Here is a 6,954-nt window from a genome sequence, read left to right on the forward strand (position 1 = left end):
AGATCCTATCATTATCAAACCGGTAACTCAATTACCGATAGTCAACAGCAAGGCAGTCCCATGGAATTATGAATGGGTGACCGTGACTTACAAAAGGAAAGAGGTTAAAGAAGAAGTGTGTGAGACTCATGGTTTGACTCGATCAGGGAGATGCTTTGCCCCCGAAGAGTTGAGAAAAGCTAAGACCTCAAAAGATAATCCAGTGTTGGTGAAGAAAGCGGTGACTGAGGAAGAAGCAGAAGAATTTTTGAGAAATATGAAAGTGAAAGACTATTCCATTATGGAGCAGTTAAGGAAGACACCAGCTCAGATCTCGCTCTTGTCATTATTGATCCACTCAGACGAACAACGTCGGGCTTTGATGAAGATCCTGAACGAGGCTCGCGTTCCTAACAAGATCTCAGTAAACCACTAGGAAAAGATAGCTAACAAGATATTTGAGGTAAACAGAGTCACTTTTTCTGATGATGAGTTGCCCGTGGAGGGTACCGAGCACAATAGAGCACTCTATCTGACGGTGAAATGCGAAGATTCCGTGGTTACTCGGGTACTGGTCGACAATGGATCTAGCGCGAACATTTGTCCTTTCTCCACATTGAACAAGCTGAAAGTGGAGGATGAAAGAATTCACAAGAAGAGTATTTGCGTTCGGGGATTCGACGGTGGAGGGAAAGATTCAGTCGGGGACATAGTGCTTGAGCTCACAATAGGGCTAGTTGAATTTACTATGGAATTCCAGTTGCTCGATGTGGCTGTCTCCTATAATATACTGTTGGGACGACCTTGGATTCATGCTGCCAAAGCGGTCCCGTTTACTCTGCATCAAATTGTCAAGTTTGAATGGGATCGACAGGAAATTGTCGTAATATGGCGAGGATAATTTGTGTGTGCCCCATGATGCCATTGTTCCGCTCATAGAGGTTGAAGATGACAAGGGGCCATGGGTTTATCAGGTTTTCGACACAGTATCGGTAGAGAAAGTTCCAGAAGGGAAGTGCGTTCCAACTCTAAAGATGGTTGCGGCATCAGTCATAGTAGCTGTTGAAATGTTGAAAAATGGTTTTGTACCGGGCAGGGGTTTGGGTGCATCTCTGCAAGGTATTGTGCAACCAGTTTCTCTTCCAAAGAATCTGGATACTTTTGGTCTGGGGTTCAAGCCTACAGTTGCAGATGTGAGACGAGCCTGCAAAATGAAACAGAAAGCATGGGCATTGCCAAGGCCAATCCCGCGTCTGTCCAGATCATTCGTTAGGCCGGGTATCAGAAAGCAATTGTTGTCAAAGGTTCCCGGATCATTGATTGGTGCTGATGGAGACTTAGAAAAGGGGTTCGAAAGGTTATTCGCCGAGGTTAACATGGTTGAGGGTGGGGAAGGGTCCAGCAAGGCAGATGTGCAATTTGTGGGACCACGTGCAAAAGTCAACAGCTGGGAAGCCACTCCTCTTCCTACCCGGAGGGAGTCTTGGTAGTGGGTTTTGATTTTCTTTTAGTTGTATAGATTATTCCAGGGTATGTAATTTAGATATTATGTTCCGTCCAGTTGGATGTGTTAAAACCCTGTTATCTTTAAATTCAATGAAATGCAATTGTTCCTTACCCTTCATTTCTTCTAATCTTGTTTTTGTTTTCTTCTTTTGTACAGTTCTTTTTATGCTGATATCAATGACATGACATGCATGAGGAATCTTCGGCCCTGTTTTAAAAGCCAATCTAACTCTGAAATAATAATACAAGAAATTGAGTGTGATGACGAGCTGGAATTTGATGATGATGAGGCCTATAAAGAAATTAGTAAGGAACAAAGTCATTTCGAGGAAAAGCCCAAACCTAATTTGAATGATACAGAAGCAGTTAATCTAGGGGACTGATAATAGGCTATATAGTTGCTATTTACACCATAATTGCCCATGCTTTGTTGTTGTTTTATTATGTAAGTTGCCAATAAAATGCTTTAATTAATGCTATTTGGTTTCGCAGGGAATGTAAGATGTGAGGAAGCAACATGAAGTGTTTGGAGGCAATAACTTGAAGGAAACATCCACTCCAGGAGTACCCGAACACAAAAGAGCAGAAAAAGAGAGAAGGAAAGTGGAGCAAAGAGCCCAGCTACTCACCGCGGTTGCCACCGCGGTCCGGACCGCGGTTGGAGGCAGTGTCCTCCGCGGTCATCGCCGCAGCGGTGTATGTACAGTCCAGAAATTTAAGGGGCCAAAGTTCCAATTCGGGAAAGCTTCTGTAAAACCCTTATAAGATGTAGGAAACTCGCCCAAGAAAAGGGGGGGCTGATTTTGAGATTATTTTGGCAAGAAGAACAAGTGTGAGAGATCATCCAAAACATCATAATTCTTATTCTCTTCTATTTTTCTTGCAAAATTTCGATTATGAATATTTTCGTAGTTTATTCGTACGTTGTCATGAGTAGCTAAATACTTTAATCTAAGGTTTTGGTGAAACTCGTTGGGAATAAATTGGTTGTTACATTAATATAGTTTGAATTGGTTGTTAATCTCTATTTGTTCATCTACGTTTTAATTGTGGTTAGTTGAAAGGGCCCTCAATTATCTGTTCCTATTTATTATGTATCTTCTTGAGAGAGAGTGCATATTTAGGTAGTTGTTTGAACAACATCACTCCCAGAGTATAGACGAGAGTCATAACCGAGGGTTTAGAGGTTGGATTAGAGATAACGATACCTCGGGTGCAATCTAAAAGAACAGTAATGAGAATCTAGCTAGCGTAGCTTGAGAAAGTGCGTCTAGTAAATTATCATAATTGCTTGAGAGAGATTTATGATAACTGGAGAGTTCTTAATTGATAGAGACAACTAAGGCATCGCTATAAGAAACATACAACCAAGGAATTCACCAACGGGGGAAACCAATACCTTAGACCTTGTTTCAAACTGGTTACACATCAAGCATAGTTAATTTTCAGTTGTTAATTATTTTCAGACATTAGTTGTTAGAAATATTATCAATTGTGAATTACAAAGTTTGGGGAAATTGATTCTGTAAATTTAGTAAATCCGTCAAAAGTAATTGATAGGTTAATTCCCTGTGGTTCGACTATGGGCAGAATTACTCAGATTATATTTGCTACGTCCGTGTGTGTCTTTGTATAAGGCATAGTTTGGCGTTATCAGGGACCAAGATAATGTCCGTGAAACTAAAATAAGTGTCCATCTGGAACCTCAACTCAGGTAGGAGATAATTAAAGCACTGTTCGAATACAAAGGTATTTTTGCATGGTCCTATGACGACATGCCGTGTCTAAGCACTGATTTAGTGGTTCAAAGTTGCCCACTGACCCGGCATTCCCTCCTGTCAAACAGAAGCTAAGACAGTTCAAAATGGATATGAGTGTAAAGATCAAAGAAGAGGTCACCAAGCAGTTCGATGCCAAAGTCATTCGGGTCACCCGGTATCCCACCTAGTTAGCCAATGTGGTGCCTGTGCCGAAAAAAGATGGCAAGACTAGGGTGTGTGTTGATTATCGGGATCTCAATAAGGCGAGTCCAAAGGACAATTTCCCGTTGACGAACATCCATATCTTGATTGATAATTGCGCCAAACATGAGATTGTCTCTTTTGTGGATTGTTACGCAGGTTATCATCAGATCTTAATGGACGAGGAAGATGCAGAAAAGACGGGTAATGATCGGGTCATGCCATTTGGCTTGAAGAATGCTGGGGCAACCTACATGAGGGCAATGACAATAATATTCCATGATATGATGCACCAGGAAATCGAGGTGTATGTGGATGATGTGATCGTGAAGTCTAGAAAGCAGTCTGACCATATTAGGGATCTGACGAAGTTCTTCCAAAGGCTTCGCAGGTACAATCTCAAACTCAATCCTGCAAAGTGTGCTTTTGGGGTACCGTCTGGAAAGTTGTTGGGGTTCGTGGTCAGCCGCCGGCGTATTGAACTGGACCCATCAAAAATCAATGCCATCCAGGAACTACCACCTTCGAAGAATAAGACCGAGGTGATGAGTCTATTGGGAAGATTGAATTACATCAGCCGGTTTATTGCTCAGCTCACGACAACCTGTGAGCCAATCTTCAAACTGTTAAAGAAAGATGTTGCAGTCAAGTGGACAGATGAATGTCAGGAAGCCTTTGATAAGATAAAGGAGTACTTGTCAAGTCCACCCGTGTTGGTCCCGCCAGAACCAGGGCGACCTTTGATTCTATATTTGATGGATTTGGACAATTCATTCGACTGTGTATTGGGTCAACATGACATCACTGGCAGAAAGGAGTAGGCCATATATTTTCTCAGCAAGAAGTTCACATCTTATGAGGTTAAGTACACTCAGCTTGAGAGGACGTGTTGCGGCTTAACTTGGGTAGCCCAGAAGTTGAAACATTATTTGTCCTCTTATACTACTTACCTCATCTCTTGCATGGATCCGTTGAAGTATATCTTCCATAAGCCTATGCCTACGGGAAGGCTCGCAAAGTGGAAGATCTTGCTCACAGAATTTGACATTGTCTACGTGACTCGAACTGCAATGAAAGCACAGGCCTTGGCTGACCATTTGGCTGAGAACCCGATCGATGAAGATTATGAACCTTTGAAAACTTATTCCCTGATGAAGAGGTGATGCACATTGATGATTTGGAACAAGTCGAGAAGCCGGAATCGAAGCTTTTCTTTGATGGGGCTACAAACATGAAGGGCGTGGGGATAGGAGCGGTACTTATTTCTGAAACAGGGCAGCACTACCCTGTTACGACTCAGCTTCATTTTTACTGTACTAATAACATGGCTGAGTACGAGGCATGCATTCTGGGTTTGAGGTTAGCTGTGGATATGGGTGTCCAGGAAGTCTTGGTCTTGGGTGACTCGGACCTCCTGGTGCACCAAATTCAGGGAGAATGGGAAACACGGGATTTGAAACTCATACCATACAAACAATGTTTGCATGATCTTTGCCAGCGGTTTCAGTCAATAGAATTCAGGCATATCCCAAGGATCCATAATGAAGTTTCCGATGCTTTGGCTACTCTGGCGTCAATGTTACATCATCCAGATAATGCTTATGTGGACCCTTTGCAGATTTAGGTCCGTGATCAGCTTGCTTACTGTAATATGGTAGAAGAAGAATTTGATGGGGAGCCATGGTTCCATGATATCAAAGAATACATCAGGATGGGGGTATATCCGGTACAGGCCACAGGTGATCAGAAAAGAACAATTCGACGATTGGCAAGTGGATTTTTCTTCAGTGGAGGGGTGTTATACAAAAGAACTCCAGATCTTGGATTGCTAAGATACATAGATGCCAGACAGGCCACAACCATCATGACTGAGGTACACTCCGGAGTTTGTGGACCACATATAAGTGGGTACATTTTGTCAAAGAAGATTCTTCGAGCAGGTTATTACTAGCTCACTATGGAGCGGGATTGCATCAGTTTTGTGCGCAAGTGTCATCAGTGTCAGGTGCACGGAGATTTGATTCATTCCCAACCATCTGAATTGCATACGATGTCGACACCATGGACCTTTGTTGCTTGGGGCATGGATGTCATTGGGCCAATCGAGCCAGCAGCATCAAACGGACACAGATTTATTCTGGTAGCCATTGATTATTTCACCAAGTGGGTTGAAGCGAAAACTTTCAAATCTGTGACCAAAAAAGCAGTGGTCAATTTCGTGCATTCAAATATCATTTGTCGGTTTGGGATTGCAAAGGTAATCATCATGGACAATGGCGCTAATCTCAATAGTCATCTGATGATAGAGACATGTCAGCAGTTTAAGATTATACATCTTAATTCCACCCCATATCGCCCTAAAGTGAATGGAGCAGTCGAGGCAGCCAATAAGAACATAAAGAAGATACTTCGGAAAATGGTGGAAGGGTCCAGACAATGGCATGAGAAGTTACCTTTTGCATTGTTGGGTTATCGCACTACTGTTCGCACTTCAGTAGGGGCCACTCCTTATTTGTTGGTGTATGGCTCGGAGGCAGTAATACCCGCAGAAATCGAAATCCAATCCCTTCGGATTGTCGCTGAGGCAGAAATTGATGACGCTAAATGGGTCAAAACCCGCTTGGAGCAATTAAGTCTGATTGATGAAAAGAGATTGGAAGCAGTGTGTCATGGCCAATTGTACCAACAGAGAATGGCGAGAGCATATAACAAGAAGGTACGTCCACGGAAGTTCGAAGTGGGTCAGTTAGTGTTGAGACGTATCTTGCCTCATCAGGCTGAAGCAAAAGGAAAGTTCGCCCCAAACTGGCAGGGGCCATTTGTCGTAACTAGAGTGTTGTCCAATGGCGCGTTATATTTGACAGATGTAGAAGGGAAATGTGTAGAAATGGCTATCAATTCCGATGCAGTCAAGAGATACTATGTATGATTTCTTTGTTTGATTGTACTTGTTTGTATTTGGCATATTTTGAAGATTGAAATGACGAAGGCGTTTTGTTCTTCTATCTAAACACTTTATCACTCGTCACCCCTTTTGAGCCTTATTTATTTTCTTTCTTACCCCTCTTTCGGAATCAGTAGTGAATATCAGAAACACAAGCGTGAAAGATAGGAAAAGGAAGAAAAGAAAAAGAGAAAGAAAGGAAAGAGAAAGAAAAGGATGAAAAAAAAGAAGAATGAAGAAAAAGAAGAAAAGAGAAAAGAATGAGAAAAACAGTAAAAGAAAAAGAAAGAAAAGCAAAAGAGAAAAAGAAAAATCACAACAACAAAGTAATTTCTATGACATGAACTACGTTCGACCTGATTCCTTTTAAGGATACGTAGGCAGCCTCACGGTTCGGTCTCATCAAACAAAAATCCAAAAGCCCCCAAGCAAGAAATTGGGGCAGAAAATGTGGTTGTTGTGAGAAACCTGATTCAGAAAGTTGTAACTTTAACCCATTTGAATGGTTTTGAGCCTTTTATACCCTTTCTTTCTAACCCTATCCAAAAGCCCACATTACGGTCC

Source organism: Nicotiana tabacum, chromosome 8 (genome assembly GCF_000715075.1).
Source record: "Nicotiana tabacum cultivar K326 chromosome 8, ASM71507v2, whole genome shotgun sequence".
NCBI classification, from domain to species: Eukaryota; Viridiplantae; Streptophyta; class Magnoliopsida; order Solanales; family Solanaceae; genus Nicotiana; species Nicotiana tabacum.